This window comes from Anas acuta, chromosome 23 (assembly GCF_963932015.1).
Source record: "Anas acuta chromosome 23, bAnaAcu1.1, whole genome shotgun sequence".
Lineage (NCBI taxonomy): Eukaryota > Metazoa > Chordata > Aves > Anseriformes > Anatidae > Anas > Anas acuta.
In genome coordinates, this window is record NC_089001.1 from 1,349,694 (window position 1) to 1,368,313 (window position 18,620).

The window sequence follows — 18,620 nt, forward strand, 5'->3', positions numbered from 1 at the left end:
TGATGATCTGAAGGCGCAGCTTTTTTCTCCTTTTTGCTGCCTGCCTTTGTAGACAACAAAATGCAAAAAAAAAAAAAAAAAAAAGGAGAGAGAAAAGAGGGTGGCAATATAAAAGGAAGGAAAGAAAGACCCTCTTCAGGGTGTTTATCCAAGCAGCATGTTTGCTCATTTCCTATCCTAGCTCATGCATAACGCCAATGAGATGGAAAGGGCCTGTTTTGCTCCAGAGGTGCCGACGAGCTGGGAGACACGCCACACAATTGACTGCAGTGAAATAAATCGAGCAAAAGGTTTCCTTCCACCACCCCCAGCTCTGCAGGGTTCACAGGAGGGAGCAAATGCATCCGTCAGTGGCAGGCTCCACAGGTGCAGATATTTTAACGGGTGAGGGGTGTTCCCAGAACCTGGTTCAACCCATCCCAGAGGGATTTTCCTCCTCACAGACGTCTTCCTCCCTCGCTGGGGTGATGCCCGGGGAAGGGCAGGGTGGTGGGGAGGGGGAGGTGAGAAAGGGGGCATCAGGGCCCTGCTTCTCTCATTTGGGAGCTGGCAATCGCCAGGGCTCCTGTCCTGGGCAGGGAGACGCAGAGCGAGCCTCCCCGCTCGGCAGCACAAAAAGCAGGGCCAAGCACTCACTGGTGGCAGAAGCTGATGGGGGCTGCAAGCAAATAAGGGCTGTGAGCAGGGTTTAATAGCACAATTGATTTACTTTTATAAATGCTGCAGTCGAATGCATGTCAGAAAGTGTTGTCTGGGCGATTTCTAGCGATTGATGAGCCTCGCCACCCTGATGGCACAGCTCTCACCGCGGCGCGGGCTGGAGGCAGGGCTGGGGGTGCTGGCAGGTCGCCCCTCGTTGTACCCTGGGGGCCCTGGCTGCTTTCTTGGTACCTCCTGATGGGGTGCTGGGGGGGTCTGGGGGCTGCTGCCCTGCGAGCCCTCTGCACCCCAAGCCAGCTGGCTCACTGCTCACCTTCTCCTGACCCTTGCTCCTCACCTCCACCACCCCGCTGCCCAGGGTTCTGGCTGCTGCTTTGATGTGTGATTTTGGGGGAGGACTTTGTGCTGTTTTTTTTTAACAGAATGTCCCTTTTTTTCCCTCCCCCCTCTGAATGGCCAGGGTGAGGTAATGCGTCGGAGATGTGAACTTCAGCAGAGCAGTGCCATGAAGCCCCCAGTAGCGCTTATCCAGTAGTGCAGCTCTCTGAGGACTCCATAACACCACCAAAATTCCCAGCCCAGAGCACTCCATCACCTATGGGACCCCAGCCCATGCAGTGCGTGGGGACACCACCACGTGCCTGAATTTATACCTGTCCACGAGATGCTTTCTATGAACGTTTTCCAGCATGGTCTAATTACAAGGTAAATAAACGGGCCCTCCCTTATAGTTAATTTGTTAGGTAGCTTTATTGCCAACAGGAGAGAGATGACACAGAAGGATATTGCATACAGTGTTGCTGGTAATTATTTTTATTACTTCATATGAGTTTTATAGTGCTAGTAGGGAGACTTTTGAGCCGCTGCTTTCTGCTTGGTGTAATTAATGTTTTCTGGGACAGCCCAGCACAGCTGAGCTGGGGCCAGGGGCGTTATGGCACGTGGGGTCTGCCTGCGGGGCTGTGCTGGGCATCCCAGGAACACGCTGAGATACACGAGTGCCTCTGCCCCGTGCCCTGCTGCCTTTCTCTGCAACGTTTTGGTGAAGGGCATCGCTCAAGCACCAGGTGGAGGCGCCTTTGCTTCTGGATTTGTTTTGTTTTCTCCCACTGAGCAAAGTGTCTCTTCTAACAGCAAACTACCGGCATAAGCAAAGAAATCCTTGGCACTCCGAAGAGTATTAAGGTATATAAATGTCTTTATGAAAGATGATGAATTCCTGTAGTCTTCTCTAGTGAATTTTGCTTCTGTAAATCTCACTCTCTCTTTGCATGTGCTAATTGGTCTTAGCATTAATTAATCTGATTTCATTATATTCTCTTTAATTTGTCAAGATATCATTTCTTTATTGGGCAAAGAAACACTTTAGAGGATTGTCACAATTGGAATAATTTCCCCCCTCCCTTTCTTTAAAGTTACCAAGAGAAGTCGTTATCAATTAAGCTAATTTGCATAAGCATTAGGGTAATCGTTTTAGTTTAGCCAAATTTGTGAAAATTTACATAGCAAATTGACCTTCCACATTTTCACTTAAACATATAAAGCGCAAGAGAGAATTGTGTTGGCATTGATAATGAAATGGAGTTTATTTTGCATGGTTCTCTTACTAAAAGAGGCCTAATTAGACCAAGTAATTTTTTATTTCATCCGTAATTGCAAAACAAATAAGCTCTTTGGCAGTTTCTTCCCTTTCCCTTTGCCTGTGTCACATGGATGGGGAGCGCTAATAGGGAAGTTGTGTTCTCCTAATTAAGCCTCATTTGATGTCTGCGCGTTCTTCCATCAGAGATCCTTTAGTTTCTTCCAGGTATTCTCCTGCTTGAGTCGTTCAAGCTTCCTGGATCACCTATTAATAGACCGAGCACTGATGGAATGAAGGAAATGTGGAAATGCCCCCGACGTGGGCAGGTGGAGATGGAGCTTGCAGTTTTGCTCTGAGGGCAGGGGGCTGCTGGTGCCTGAGGGTCTGGGCAATGCCTGGGCTTGGGGACCCCAGCCCTGCAGTGGGTCAGAGCCCAGGCATAGCCCTCACCGTGGTGCTCTCTCCATCCTTCCTCACCCCCAGCAGCATCCGCTGTGCCCAAGCAAAGGCATTTGTGTTTCCTCCCTGCCTTATCCCCGCCTCGCCCATGTGTAAAGGGCAGCCCGAGGTGCCAGGCAGTGGAAAATCAGCCTCTCAGGTTGTTAACTGCGCAGAATGCCTTCCCCCCACCACCATATTTTTTTGGCCTTGAGTGTTTTTAACGGCAGCCTTCATGGTTTGATGGAGGATTTTACACTAATGCAAGGCATTACCTAGTTAATTTGGCCAGAATAGAGTGTAATTTTGCACGGTCAAAGTCATTGCTACTTGAGCTAAAAGTTCCATTACGGTGCACTGCCCACCTAGCTATTTCAGAGCACGCAGAGATAAGTAGCATTTTATTAATGGGTGTCCTCGGGAGCTTATTTAAAGGATAGCTCCTCGTCTGCATTGGAGATGAACATGGGAAAGAGCCGAGGCAGCGAGGGATGCTGGCAGCAGCCATCGGACGTGTCACCCCTGCAGCACGTGGCCGGCCACTGCAGGCTGTGTTCTTCCTGCAGGCGATGCTTCAGCCCACACGGGGCACCTTCACCTGCCTCATTTCAGCATGGGATAAAACAACATGCATTGTTCAGACCTCAAACATGTTTCTGAAGGGGCAGCAAGGCCACCAGGGCCAGCAGGGTGATGGTCTGGCTGGTTCCAGCACGGCTCCCCAGGACACCCGGTCCCAGCAGGGATCTGGTTGCGCAAGGACATTATTATGCCAAGCACTGAATAAACACAGAACAAAAAGTTGGCTCCTCCGCCTGTAAATAATAAGTGATCCTCTTTGATCACCCGTGTTGGCTGAGGGCTCCCCAGCCTCACAAAGCTGGGACTTGGAAGGAGCGGCGCTCAGCGAAAGGTTGCCCTTTCCCTACAGGCACCCAAAACACCAGAGCTGAGCAGGGGCTGCAGGTCAGGACTGGCCAGGACACCGACTCCTTGGAGCCTCCAAGGCGTGGGGTTTTGCTGTAAGGCCGGTCCTTTGCTTTTGGCTTTTCCTTCTCTTCCAAGCCCAGTGCAAAGTCGCTGCCTGCTTGCTCAGCCCTGCCCCTCTCCACCTCGCTGCAGCTACTGCTTGTGAGATAAATCCCTCTAATGTGGCTGGTGTTTGTTTTTGAAATTCTTCTGTATTTCTTCCTGCCATCCCGCTGCAGAGCAGCGTACGCAACAAAGTAAACCAACCTTGCACAAATTGTCCTGATTCCTGCCTTGCGAGTGGAGACAGCTGTGACTGATTCCAGCAAAATACCTCGCGTCTGGTCTACAAAGCCCGAGCTAATCTCCACGCCGAACCAAAGCGGGTCCTTCCTCATCACATGCTCGTGCTGCCAGAGCAGGGAACGTGGATAATACTTTGGAGCCACTACAAACGCTTCGGAAAAGACTCTGCCATGGTAGCAAACAGCTGGTGCAGCTAATCCATTTTCCAAGCACATTTGCAAGATGCATAATTAAGAGTTCTGTTGAGGGGGGAAGCAAAGCAGACCATTAGATTTGTTTATAACATTATGGATAGTGTAATACCCACTCAGGACCTCCTTTTCAGCAAAAGACATTAAGGTGATCCTTAGGAAACGTCTCTGGGATTTCCTGATGATGCCTGCGTGACATTAATTTTGAGTAAATATTTGCAATTCCATTTGCTGTACAATTAAGCACAACGAAGGGATCCTGCAGATTTTTTGGACTTGTTAATTGCTAGATCAGCTCAGATGATGATCCCTTTGAGTTCTCTCCTCCGATTTCCATTGTCTCCCTTTAAAATTTCTGTTGTGTTACAATGAGGGAAAGCCAAGGTGTGCACGGTCAGCCCCACAAAGCCCCGCGGAGCTCAGCGGCACTTTTCCAGCGTACACCGCCTGAAGTTCTGCCCTAAAGCTGTCCGGTGCTGCAATGACAGCAGTACGGCTCGGGGCTCAAAGCCAAAGGCTGCTGTCGGCCACGCTGGTGTGTGTTCAGGATGGATCATTGGGCTGAGGGAGGCTCAGGCTGTCCCCAGTGTACCCAGCTAAGGCACCAGCCACGAGCTGTGCAGCCCAGCCCGCCTGGTGGCACCCCAAGAAACCAGCAGCAAAGACACAAACTGGGATGGCTTGAGGAAGGAGGGGACGAGCAAATTCCTTCAGCCCCAGGCAGCTGCCTCAATTTTGGGTTGGCAGGGGCAGTGATGAGCACACTGACGAGCTGTGCGCGTGTTGCACACCCATTAACTCCTTGCTAATGAGCACTGTGGGCTTGGTGCAGCAGCAGCATGGCTCTGCTGCACGTGGCAGAGCCTTTGCAGAGCTGCTCTCTCCACAAACTCTTGCTTCCAAAGCAAACAAATAACTAGTGACCTGGCTGAATGCAACCCAGCCTTGGCCTGTGCCCAAACCAGTGTTTTTGTTTAAACATAACTGTGTTTAGGGCATCTGCTTCAACACAGCACCGCTGGCTGGGGCTGGAAAGGAAGCTGCACAAGGGTAGAGCCTGCTATAAAATGCTCATTTCTGCTTTTAAAAAAAAAACACACCTCACCGTGGTCTTTAATTTGTCTTTAAAACCCATCTAGGATGAAAACAAGGAGGTCTGCTGGGACTCCTCCCATGGCAGGTGGGAAGAATAATTTGCCTGGGGGGAAATTGGAGGTGCCCAGGGATCTGCCCGGAGGTTTGCAGTAGACCATGGGGGCAAGGCAGTGGAGATGCACCCAAGGCTCCATCCTGGGGCTTTTGCTGGCTGGAGGAGGGTAAGAAAACCCTGTTGGAGACCTGGAGCCTGGTCTCGAGGTGTGGGGATGTGCTCTGCCTGGCTCCTGGGCACTGTGAGCCTTTGCTCCGTGCCGGCTTTGTCTCTCACTGTGCTTTTGTGTGGATTCCATAATTTAGTGGCTCTGTGGATCTGGAAAGGGACTGCATGCTGTGTTTCCATCCTGTCGGGTGTACAGAGCCTGCCCTGCACACATTTAGGAAGCTAAGGACTTTCCTAATTGCAGTGTGAACAAACTGAGGTGGGCTCCTGTCTGTCGAGCTGTCAGGGAGGACAAGTCGGCGGTGAGTCAGAGGCAGAGATGTGGAAACGATGCAGGAGGAAGGGAATAGTCTGTGCTGGGCTTAATCACAGGGGCCAGGATCTTTACATTTTTTACAACAAAACTCCGTTTCCTCCAGGTGCCTGAGGCTAAGTGCAGCCTGGATGGTGCTGCCGGAGCTCATCAGGCTGACTTGCCTGCCAGGCACCGTCTTTCACAGCACCGGGCAGTGGCACCTGGGCACCCGGCACCTCTGCACCCGTGGCACCTAATTCAGGGCGAGTCCTCGCTGTGCACTCACTCCTGGAGCGTTGAGGTGTGCGATGTGGTCGTCACCCAGCTCCAGCCTCACCCTGGAAGCTGTTTGCATTGTTATCATCATCATTATTATTTTGCTCTTATTTATTGTTATCATCAGCGATGTGAGTCCTTCACTGGTGGAAAGGAGGGGATTTTTTTTTTCCTTGTGGAGGGATCCAGGAATCCTCCACCTACCTGTGTAGTATTTATTATGCCTGGTTAAAATCATTAAAGCCTTTGTTAGTGGAGCTGACTGACAAGGGGAGTAGATTAATATTAGAACACCCTGTCAAAAGTGGTGAAAAGGCTGGATTGATTTTATAGGAAGTTTAGTCGGAGTTGTGTGTAAAGCCCTTGGGGGGTTACACTGCAGTGAATCAATCTCCTATATTAGCAAGTCCCTCTGGGAATAGTCAACCTCACTGTTTATTACAGCCAAGGCTGCATATAATAGGGCCGGTAGTCGCTCGCCTCCCTCTCCCTCTCTCCTTTCTCGTAATTTGCTACTTGCGATTGCAGCCACACAGAGGAGCACCTGAGATAAACAAAGGTGCCCAGGGTCTCTGGTGGCAGCAGAGCGGGCGAGGAGGGGACGAGCAGAGACCCCTGCAGCCGGCCGGGTCCCCTCCTGCTGGCTCAGCACCGCTGCCTGCTGGGGGCAGCTCCAGCGCTCCCCCCGGGGCTGCTTTCAGCCTGGGGAGCCCTCATGTCTTATTTGCCGTGGCAGCTTTCATCCTGGTGCCCAGGTAACAGAAAGAATACACACAGGACGCTCTCACGGAAAGCTTTTGCAAACAGCAATTAACAGAATCCCCCAACGCGTGTGTTGGGGGAGTTTTTGGCAACCCTGGAGCAAAGAAAAAAGCCTGCAGTTGAGAGCCGGATACCCGTGCGCTTGGCTGGGCCTAATTGCATCTAATTACTGCTGTATGGAAATGAGCAGAGGGGCAGCAAGGACGTTGTGGGCCCCACACTGTAAGGCTGTGAGTTGGGGCTGGGGGTGCAGACCCCCAAGCCCCCCCAGCAGCTGCAGCCCCAGCTCCTGAGCTGTTGTCCCAGCCCCTGGTGGCACAGCAGTGTGGCCACATCCAGATGTCAGCCTGTTTTTTTCAGAGGAACGTACGCCGGGTGGCACGAGCTAAACCATCAGGAACTAACTGGAGCCTTTTCGGACTCTGGAGACGTACCACATTTAGCCGAAAGAGGTTAAAAGGCAATTGTGCTGTGTAAAGAGACCATGAAATAAAAGCTCGTGCTTTACTGGCTCTGGAGCTGGCTGGCCTGGGCTGCGAGCACAAAATGAGTTCTCTTTTCTCACTGCCAGTGCTGTAAGCTTTCCTGGGGATGCTGGACATTGCTGTGGGTTATCATCAGGACAAGACCCTGCTGCTGGAACGTGGTGCCCTGATGGGGGCAGCCACCCCCCTGCACCCCAGCGCTGCTGCCCTGCTCTACTGGGCAGCTCCGAGTGATTGAGATGTTGGTGACACCAAGTGCCCTAGCCTTCAGTTCTGCTGCTCCCTTTTGGATATTTTTCTTCCAAATTCTCCCTCAGTGGTGCAGAAGGACCTGCTGCATGCTGTAGAGTTTGGTTTCCGTGCTCCGTTACCTCCTGGGCTCTCTTCTGAGCCCACTGAAGCTGCAGATGGAGGCGGTGCATTGTGCGTGGGGGAGCCAGAGCTGCGCACCCGCTGCGGGACCGGGCTCAGCACAGCACCTACAAAGAGAGGGAAACGAAGAGAAGAACCATCCTGCTACCCAGACTGCTCCGAGCCCACAACCAGAGGGAGTTTTTGGCCCTCCTTCCCATCCAGTGCAGCAGGGATGGAGCCTGGGATGTTCACCTGAGGGCTGAAAACGAGCTGCTGGTTCCTCCCAGATGTGCATGCACTTGCGTCTGTGCGCCCCTTTGTGCAGTGCCTAATAAGCCGTATAATTCTCATTCTTCCTCTCCCCCTGTCACTTACTTCACTTTTTATCTGCACAACTGAAATTCCTTCCTGCTCCCCCCATCCTCTTCTTTCACTAATGCTCTTCACTTTCAAATGCTAATAATCTGCAGCACTAAAAGGCTTAGAAGTGGTTCTAGATTGTTTGATCTTTGGCCTGTGATCTACTTTCATCTTTCAGCTTTCAAACGTTACTTTGGATTTACTTTAACCTGTTAACATGCTTGGTATTCACAGGCATGCACTTCTGGTGAGTTTTGCATCAGATCCACCCGGGTTCTAATGAGGGGGGGGAAGGTTACGCTTTGCTCACCAACTTTTCCAGGTGGACATTGGCTCCTCTGTTGTAGCATACACAGTGGGGACTTTTTTTTCCCCTTCTCAGGCTTCGGTGTTCCCCAGGGGTGCTGACCCGAGGACGGGGATGTAAGGTTACCTGCGGTGAGGGTGAAGCTGGGGATGGCGACAGGCTCAGACCCTGCGGGCACCAGCCTGGACCCCGAGGCAGGGATGTGGCGGGGGGGAATCGCACTCCTCCTTCCCCTTTATAATCGCACCTCTAGAGAGAACGGCTTTGAAAGCTCTGCTTTGTTCAAAAGCTCCTCGGGACTGTCTCGTCCTCAGTTAGTGTTGGATGTCTGAGCAGCGGCAGAGACATCAGAGCCTTCCCGAAGCTGTTATAACTTAATCTGGCAGGCCAGCCAGCTCTGCCACCTCTTGCCAAGAGAGGAAGCCAGAGCACTAGATGATTTTCAGACATTAGTGACTGCAATAAATCAGAGAGCAGAAGTTATTGAGTGCCTCGCTAATGGACATTTCCTTCTAGAGCATCCCCTCTTGGGCTTCGTGGGGGCACTGAGACTGCTTTCACAGGGGGAAGCCAAAGGGAGCCGTGCCAAGGCGCGCTCTCCGCTGGAAAATGTGCTGAGGAAGGAGGCTGCAAGGTGAGAGGGAGGCACCGTCTCCAGCTGGTTCGCAGCAGAAGCTGCACGGCGCCGGTGCAGGGGCTCCTGCTGTTCTCCTGGAGGGGGACAGACCTCCCCCAGGGACAGACCTCCCCCAGGCCGGTGCAGAAAGCTGTATTTTGGGAGCGGTGCAAAACGTGAGCCACCGAGGGGAGGTCGTTGTTTCAGGTCAACCTGAAAATGACTTTAAATGCAGAAGGGAGATGTGAGGCAGTCTGAAAGTTGGGTGGGATTTAAATAGAGTTGAAGAAAACATTGCATTTGAGCTGAGATGGTGCGTTCAGCCTCAGAGCCAAGCTACCTGGTGCCCCCGGAGCGCTCAGCACCGAGGGATGGGGGTGCCTGAGCTGCTCACCCCTCGCCTCCGCTGTGGAAGCCCAAGCTGAAGCAATTCGCTCCTCAAGGAGAAGCAAACTGTTTAATATTTAAACCCAAACAGCCCAGGCAAAGCTGCTTTTCTTTTTTATTTATTCTTTTAATTAAATGCCAATTAGAAAGGAAGAGAGAGGAAAAAAAAGGCATTAAACACTTAAATACACACTACACCCAGGTTGCTCAAAGTTGTTACGAGCTAATTAGCTACTTAAGTGATCATTTGAAATTCCATATCAAACAATTCATAATCTGCCCCCAAACCAGCAGCTATCAGTGAGAAGCCCTCAGCCGTGCACACGGGGGCTTGGCGGTGCCCGCCCTGTACCCACGGTGCCAGGCACGCCGTGTCCTTGGAGGTTCCCCTGCACCTCCACAAGTCTCACTCAGGAAGCTTTGGGGCTGGGCAGGACGCAGGTTTCTGCTCAGAACTGTGGCCAGAAGAAGGGGTTGTTGTCAGATGCTCTGGCAGTGCTTTGGTACGAGGTTGCACACTTGGGAAGTCGCCGTGCCCTTGCATGGTGTTTGTGCTGCTGCAGTGCTGCTGTTTGTCACTCTCCCTGCTGTCTTCCCAACCTGACAAGCTGAGATCATCCGTTTCAGGCCATTTTAACCCAAGATGAGGCTTGTGGGAAGCGTTACGGTGATGTTCCCCACTCCCCAAGAAGGGACTCAGCTCCTGTGTGGCTTGCCCAGGATGGCAAAGCTTCCTCTGCGTTCCCCTTCCATGGGAAAGCGCTGCCCATCGGGCTGCACCCCGCCCGTCTGCACCACCACATCCCCCTGAACCCCTCTTATCTGTCCCCAGCACATCCCCCTGAACCCCCACATCTGCCCCCACTGCGAGGCTGCAGGGCAGGACCCGGGCACCCCGGGTTACGAGGGCTGATCTGCGAGCCCCATCCGCAGCCCGCAGCAGAGCAGCACGTAAAGAACAATACGTTAATTAGAGGCAGCGATTCAGCCTCCACCATAATCAATTCCGGCAGTGCCTGCGCTGCCTGCACATCCGACAGCCTCTTCCACTCCCTTCTGCAAGATTTATTAATTATCAATCCTGGCTCCTGCGTGGCATGCAGAGGAGAGCGGGAGCGAGGAGGTGGTGGCGGCGGCGGAGATCTGAGAGACGTCTGAAGGGGATTGGCAGGTGTGGGAGACAGCCTGCCTCCTGGGGACTCACCTGGTGATCTTTTTCCTCCCTTTCTCCTGCTTTTCTTTTAATTAGCAGAATGAGCCCGCTGCTCTGCCTGGACAGCAGAGAGGAGTGAGCCAGCCGGGCTGTGCGGCAGCCCTGGGGGGGGTCCGGCCGTGCTGGGGCTGGTGCCTGCAGCATCCCCCTGCTCCCCACACCCCAACCTGAGCCATGGCCCCGTCCCCCCCCCAGGCCAAGGATACTGCGAGATCCACTCATAGACTGCAGTCCATAGGGACCGAACAGCCGTAAGCCCAAATATATCTATTTACAGGAAAAATGTGGCAATTTCCAAGCCCGTCGGCCGGTGCCTGTTGGTGACCTTGTGATTTTATTTCTCTTTTCTTTCCGGGTGGTGCAGGGGAAGCCACGTTTCCGAGGCTTGCAGCAGCAGCTGGAGGAGGTGGGAGGAGGAGGGTTCAGGGCACTGCTGGCTGCTCAGCCTCGCAGCCCAGGCCGTGCCCCTTGCCAGGCTAAGCTGGTTTTCATAATGTTGGAGAAAAAAAGGCAGAAACACTTCTATTTAATGCCCATCCACCCTTCCCAGCTCTCCTGCCCACCTGCCTGCAGGAGGGGCTCTGGGCCGGGGGCTGCCCAGCCTCTGTGCCCCCCTCCCAGCTCCCCGGGCAGAGCGCACGGTGCTGGCACGGGGAGCAGGGGGCAGGGCTATTTATTAGCATTAGGGCTAATAGGAAAGCATCCTTGCAAACTTCAGCCCTCATTTGCTGGCTACACAACAGCAAAACAAAGCGAGTGAGAGACTGTGAAGGGGGAGTATGTTCTAAATGTGCCTGGGAGGATTCAAAGACTCTTTAAAGTGGGGATGTGGTCTGGGGAAGAGTCTATTTTCAATGCAGATTTGTTTTTGTTTGAATTAGTTGATGCTTATTTTAAGCTCCTGTGGCACATTGTCATCTCCGGATTGCTTGTTTTCCTGTGCCAAAGTCAACCTCAATTTTTTCCCTCCTTTCAAGAGGAACCCGTGATTTTCCCTCTGTTGCACAGTGCATCAGATGGGCAGGACAGACCCAGCTTCTCTAAGTAATGCTGACAAGATTACCTACTGATTGCCAGAGTAAAATGTTGCATTTCAACTAAAGCCGGGGCAGATGGTGGAGGAAAACGCTGGAAACTTGTCTCTAATTTCTAGTGAAGGACAAACCTCTCCGGGACCGGCGGCTCGCTCTGGATAAGCCTGCAAAGTTTGGCTGCTCTGCCGAGGCTCATCCCAAGCATCCACAGCCATGCAGGCGGTGCTGCTGCTGCTGTCCTGATGCAGGACCGGGGCAAATCCATCTCCTACGGGGTGCAGATGCCCTGCTGCCCTTCCCTGCACACCTGGCTCATTCCCAGCCCACAAGAGCTAACCCAGAGGCACCCCAATGTGTTTTTCCTCAGGAAATTGTAAATGCTCACTTTGTGCCTGCACAAAAGGCACCGGTGGGTTTAAGCCTAGCCTGGGACTGCCTCCAGGGCTATCCTGTGTAGCCCGGGAACGTTTTGCCTTTCATGTTGTACCAGGAGACTTGGAATTTGAGCCCTTGTGAAGCAGCGGCAGGTGGTGCTTATCCTCCTGGGAGGCTCGATGCCTTCTCAGAGGAGAACAAGCACGGCTCCCCCTGTCCCAGGACGTCCCTGGGCAGGCAGGAGGGCTGGGGGCCCTGGGTCTGGCCATGCAAGGAGAAAATGAGAGGGGGCAAGACAGATGGAGGGGAGAGCTCCTGAGCACACGGACGAGGATCTCTGCCGACAGCCCCTTTCAGCAGAGGAGGACCTGGGGTTTGCACAAGCGAGGGGCACCCCTGCAGGGAGCATCAGCACTAATCAGCAGGAGGATGCTCCCCATGTCAAGTTGTGCCTGCCGGCTGCCTGGAAGCCTCTCCTCTCCCCAGGAGCTGGTGGTGCTGTGGTGTTGACTTCATCCAGAGCTCATGTGGGGCAGCCCAGATCCGCAGACACCAACAGAACCCAGTCCAAAAGATCAAATATTAGCTCATTAGCTAATTAGTTTCTTATTAGCGGCTAATGGCCAGGAACTTCTCTGGCATCTGTTGCCATCGCTGGCAGGTCGGGCGGCTGCTGAGGAAGCGGGATCCGAAGGAGAGCTCCAAATGAAGCCTGGAGCATCCGTGCTGCTCCGCCGCCCCTCGCGCCCCTCCTGCCCCTTCGTGGCGCCTCTGCTCTTGTTTTTGTGCTCTGTGCCAGTGTCTTTGAAGATGGGCACTTAATCCATTATTTAAGGCAATAAATAAAGCTCTTGACCTTTCCTTGAGCTTGCCCCAAGACACTCCTCTGCTCCTACGTTTGGGCTGCTCGCTGGTGTCATTACTTAGGCTGCTCTGTTTCCCATTGTGCTTTCATCCTGCCAGATTTTCCCTTCATTAATCACCATCGAAAAGGTCCAGGGCGCAGGAGCAGCTCCCCCCCTGGTGCCGGGGAGGAGGACAGGCTCCGAGCCCACGCTCACCCCGCGCGTCCCTGCTCTGCTCAGCCCCCGGGACTCCTCCTGGCCTTCAGCTAGAAGCTGCTTGGTCCCTGGCTGCTGTCAGCCCCTCAGATTTCAGCTCAATCATTTCTGAAATGTGGAGCTGTAGCTAAAACGCCTTTGCAGTTTAACAGGATTTTTCACAGCCTACACAGCAGAGGCTAGAGTTGCTCATCACCTGCTGTTGTAATCTGCACCGTTAAGCCTTCAGCTCTATACAGAAAGCTTAACTTTGCTTTGCTTATTTGCCTTCTCTATTCCCTCGCATCCGGCAGCCATATTTCAGGGAGGAAAAGTTAATCTTTTTTTCCCCTGACTCCAGACAAAGGCATTTCAAATGAGATACAAATTGCTGATGAAATTATTGGCTTTGAGCCTCATCTGGGAAAGGCCCACTTAAAAGAGTCCCTGCTAAAGGGAAGAAAGTCATTTCCCAAGGCTCTGACTGAGCGCTGTCGGGGATGAAGCCTTCTTTTTTTCTGCCAGGGGCCAGGACTTTCTCCTGCAGCCATGCTGCCGCCGTGGTGGGTGCTGTGACTTCCCTCGCTACTGTCACACGTCGTCAGAAACAGCCAAAAAAACAGGCAACAAGGTTGTTCTGGCCTTTGAGGTGTAGCAGCTTGGCCAGGCTGTGCCCTGCACCATCAGGGAACGCTGCCTGCTGCTGACGGCACCCAAAAGCTCCTCTGGGGCTGAGCCCAGAAAGATTTCTGGTGGAAAAAGTCCAGGTTCAAGTGCTGGACTGCCTCACACAGGCTGAGGTCTGTGTTGCTTTATCCCCCCAGGTCTGCCTGAGATGCCTTGTCCTCATTGCACTGTGTTTCTTCATCTTCTCCAAGGCACTGCTACAGAAACAAGAAATAGCAGAAGACAGGAACGGTGCCAGAGCTGGTGGAGGGGCCCTGCCTGAGGACGGAGCAGCTGCTGGGGGGCACCTGAGCACCTGCCTGCCTTGTGCCTCCATCTCACCCCCTAAAAACATCAGTGGCATAAATAGCTCCCCTGGCTTCCCTCCTGCAAGGCTCAATGGGCACGGCTGCATTGGCCCAGGCCTTCTGACTGGGGCTGTGGAGGGCTCTCACTTCGTTAGGGCTCATTATAAATGCCGTCCTCCAAGATAAATGAGCAGCGTAACGTGGAGGTATGCTCTCTGGCGAAACTGAAAAGTTATAGATGTTAGCTTTGTAGCTTTATGAAAATGCTTTCTTATGGAACCTGAAATGACCAAGATTAGATTGAATTAATATGTACAGGGTTTTTTACAAAGATTTCTAGCACAAGCATTTCATAAAAATGCAAATCTCAGCTGAGATTTATAATTAGTAGAGATATGTGTGGAGCTAACAAATTATCGGCGGAGCCAAGCTCTCTGCAGATAATTGCATGGGGCTGTGCTCGGCATCTGATGGCAGCCTCCGGACCCCGCTGCCAGCCGCCGGCTTGGAGGTGCTCCGGGCACCACAGCACTCATGGTGAGTTGGAGCTCAGTCATACAGCGGGTTACAGGGGATAAAATGAGGCACCCGGAGCATCCCTGACAGCCCTCCCCGGGAGGAAGAGGAGGAGGCAGGATGAAGACCTCATGATCCATTTGTTCTCAGCAGGGCAGCAACTCCAACACCTCCATGTGCTCCATTTCCTCCTCAACCACAGAGGTTTCCATGGGTGCAAGATCAGGATCCTGCTGTGCTGGGAGCTGCCAGCTGATCCGAGAGGAGAAGAGCTGCTGTGGTCCAAGAAGTGGTGGCCCCATTCTCTCTGTGACCGTTCAGAAGATATGAATTTGTACATACTGCTTTTTCTACCTTCTTCTGTCTTCCCGAGTCTTCCCAAGTCCTTGCCACTACGTGAGAACCTGCAAAGGAAAGTTGCTACAAGTGCTGTGAAGTTTTTGGGGGAGAGGTGAAGCGGGGAAGGGCAGGAAGCCTTTGCAGCAGCGCTGCTTCTCTTCCAGGCAGCCCTCGGCACGTCAAGCTGCGAGGTTTCATTTCTCTTCCATTCTGCCTCTGCCATTTCTTCTGGAGGCCAGAAGGAGACCCTGGTGGAATATTAACTCCGTGGTCGCTGAGCGATTATTTATTACAATCATTGCTTTCGGGTCCTTTGACTCGTCTCTGTTAATTAGACTGCAGGGTGTAATAAACGTGATGGAAAGCGCCCAGGCAGGGTTTGGCAGGGGCTGGGGCTGCTGCAGCTCGCGGAGGAGCCGCTGTGCTGGGCACAGCCACCGCGGCCAGCCTGAGCTCTGACCTCACCCGTCCAGCAGAAGGGCAGAGAGGCTTTTGGAGCTGAAATTGTATTAAAACAGAGACCTGGCACTGAGCTGTGTGACCCTGCTGGAAATGAGTTCAGGAACTGTGGGCCAGGTGCTGCCAGCGGCCACCCTGCGCGCTTACCAGCCCCACTCGGGGGCTGTGTGGCAGCGATGTCCCCGATCCCACAGGGTGAAAATGGGACACCAGCACAGGACGTCTGCAGGGAGCATTTTGTAAAAGCAACCTGTCTGTTTTAAGTGTCAGGGCTCTTCTCTTCCAGTCTCTGCTTTGTGTTTTCTCAATGCTTGGGCTCAGGCCATTGAAGCCTGTCATGGAGCTGCTGTGCCCCGCGTTACCCATCCTGGCTCTCATCCAGGGGCTGGTCCCCAGGAGATGAACGGTGCCACGTGCATCCCAGGGCATCACAGGGCGGGTGGCAGCTGGGCCTGAGGCAGAGCTAACCTGCCCCTGCGCTGCACTGTAGAAATATTAAGAAAGGCAGGAGAAATGAGCTCATTTAAATGGCATTTGAATCCCCACCAGGGACTCCTGCAGAAGCAGACTGAACAGTACGGCTGAGCGCCGTGTTGAGAGCTGCGAGCGGCTCTACTCCAACAGTTATTTAAAATTTAAACCCACAAATTAAACAGGTTCTTTTTTTATGATGATAGAGTCCACGTCCCCAGTCCCCAAACACCTCTCCCTCCACGCGGCAGTGCCGCAGGGGCTGATGCCAGCTAAAATACCACTGTTCACCAGCAGCGTGCGGGGTCCAGCGTGCTCGCTGCTTCCCCACGCAGCCCTGCTGGTCGTGTGTCCCTGCCTCTGGCCAGGTGCTTCCAGGCTGGGTTTTGCTGGGGCTGAGAGAGGCGAAGCTGCCACCTTCCCCTCACCTCCCCCAGGCCTTGATGGTGCCCTGGAGAGCCGAGGGGAGCTGCAGTCTCGGCTGACTCCTGCTTTGAGTTTTATCTTCAGTTTTTAAATTATGACTGAAAGCAAAGCCATGGTGAGAGGAGAAGAAGTCCTGACATTTGTGTCACAAAAGGAAACCTTTCTTTCTCTTTATTCTTTAAAGGCTGGCTTTTCTCCCGCAGCTACCTGTTGCTCTGAATGGATTCGGTGAAAGGAAGCTTTGGGATGGCAATGCTGAAATTCTGAGCCCTGCAAGAAGAGCAGACGTAATGGTAGAGAAATGTACGTGTCTTACAAAACAGAAAAATTAGGCATCATTAAGAGCAGCAAGCTTCCCTCTTTGCAATGTAATGATGCAAAGCAGCCTCCATAGCACAGCTTTCCCTCCAACACAGCAGGGCGAAGCAGAGTCCTGCTCTGGCTCTGAACTCATGGGGGGGAGGAGGAATTTTTCCATTGATACTTTTTCCTGCAGAAGAGAGGGGCTTTAATTAAATAAACGGGCTGATGAAATGCGTCTTTGTCCCTCAAAAGTTCACAGGTTTGCCTCAGACACGCAAGCACTGCTGAATACTTTCTTAATCTACAGCATTCCAGGTCCAGTAGCCCCTGGACAATATTTTTAGGCTGTCACGGTTGTCTTTGGCAAATTTGTGCCAGTTCCTCATTTTGTTCTCGTTGTTTTAGGAGGCACACAGCTTCCCTCTTGCTGTCCCATCCCCTGGGAAGAGGCCCCTGACCTCCGGGGTCCAGCACTGGGGAGGTTTGTGTTTGTTGAGCAGTGCAAGAACTTAGGGCAAAAGGGAGAGAGGCAGAAAGAAAGGGAAAGAAAAGGTATTTTATTTCAGCGCAAAACTGTCCACTTTAAATACCCTTTTTATTACATTATCTGCATAGTAATACTAATAATAGATCTTGTTGGCAGTTCTAATGAGGCTGGAGAGTATAAAGTTTCTAATAAAGTTAATTGTTGCCTTTAATATTCTCATACATTTATACATGGTAAATCTTTAAAGAAGAAAACACCCATTTCTTTCCTGCTAAGCATCCAGGACTGGTCCCTTCCTTGATGGGCCAAAAGCACGTGCTTGGTGGGCTCCCTTCCCCGACAGCACAATGCGTAAAACCACCACAGCTCTGGGGATGGGGTTGAACCGTGCCTTAGTTCCCTGCTTCAGTGAGTTTGTTTGCTCTGTGTAATTCTCCGGGGATTGGTGAAAGCAGGTAGAAACAGTGCGATAACGTTATTTTGTTTTCCTCCAGTGTTTTACTTCGGCTTTTTGTTTCCAAAAAAACCCTTCTTATTTAAGCCATTTAGTAGGGAGTAGATTGCAAAGCGTTACAAACCACGCAGGACCTTTCTCAGGCTGAAATTAAACATTTGAAGTCCATCTGAAGTTGAGTTTCTTGCGCCAATAGAAAAATCCCTGGCGGCTCGCCCTGCTGCCCCCGGCGTGCATTTTGCCTGGGCTCGGGGGTACCTGGGGAATGCAGCACCCTCCTGCCAGCCCCGCTGTCAGCGCTGGAAGCTGTGCCCCCAGCTCTTCCCTGTTCCCTCCTCCTCCTCCTCTCCTTCCCCTAACCTGCTGCTCCAGCGGCGGGTAATTTATAGGAGATGCCGCCATTGGCTGTGCCTGAATTCATAACAGGTGGTTGGATAATTAAGTGTGCTTTATGCACACAACACTGTTTTGCTCAATGTAATTGCAGATTCCATATAAATAATTCACATGGAATTATTATACTGAGGACATCGCCCGCCTCCTCATAATTTGCTTAACTGAAATAGGCTCTTTCATCACCAGCAGTGATTTGCTTTAAGACCATGTACACAGCATCCTTTACAGGCTGACTTCGGTGGAGATTACTGTAAATTTAATTAAGTTATGCAAATTGTTTGTCCACTACGTGGTGAAAGGGTGTAAGGCCACTGGACCGTGCAGACCAAGGGCAGTGAACGGGAGCAGGAAGCCTGACGCCTTTTGAAGGAAGTGGATGATTATTAATAATAAAATAATAACAGTGACCAACGTGTAAGCGGTGCCTTTCCTCCTGACAGGGGCTCTTGTGATTTTTACTAAAGCTTCTAGGACATCACAGCCGAAATTTACACACACGGGCAGGGGAGTGGGGAGGGAGGTGACAGCTTTCCTCCACTGCGGTGTGGCTGAGATGCTGTCCAGCATCTATGGGGAGGTTGCCCACCAGGTAGCCCTGGGCAGGGAGCACCAGTAGGGCAGTGCTGTGGCAAGCTGTGCAAACCAGCCCCGCAGCAGGGCCACACCAGGACCCAACACCTTGCACCTGCATGGCCACGAGCATCCCACTCCCCCGGCACCCTGCTCCTTGCGGGACGCCTCTCCTCCCAGCGAGATGCCACCAAGGCTGGCGACTGGGACGGGAACCGGAGCACAAGGTGACCTTATCTCGTGGCAGCAGGCAGGGC

General features: G+C 52.5%; 2 long non-coding RNA genes across 8 annotated transcripts; both read left to right on the forward strand.

Moving 5' to 3' along the window:
* The first annotated feature begins 389 nt into the window (after positions 1-389).
* On the forward strand, positions 390-8,769 carry LOC137843726 (uncharacterized). 7 transcript variants are annotated; one of them, XR_011089648.1, is made up of 6 exons: positions 510-677; positions 1,121-1,365; positions 1,795-1,845; positions 3,247-5,462; positions 5,709-5,766; positions 5,884-8,769. It is a non-coding gene; the product is annotated as an uncharacterized lncRNA (long non-coding RNA). The 7 variants fall into 7 exon arrangements; XR_011089645.1 differs by having other exon boundaries at positions 3,247-5,766; XR_011089646.1 differs by having other exon boundaries at positions 5,602-8,769.
* A 5,212-nt stretch (positions 8,770-13,981) lies between these two features.
* LOC137843727 (uncharacterized) lies at positions 13,982-16,687 on the forward strand. Its single transcript, XR_011089651.1, has 2 exons — positions 13,982-14,479; positions 14,612-16,687. It is a non-coding gene; the product is annotated as an uncharacterized lncRNA (long non-coding RNA).
* The last annotated feature ends 1,933 nt before the right edge of the window (positions 16,688-18,620 follow it).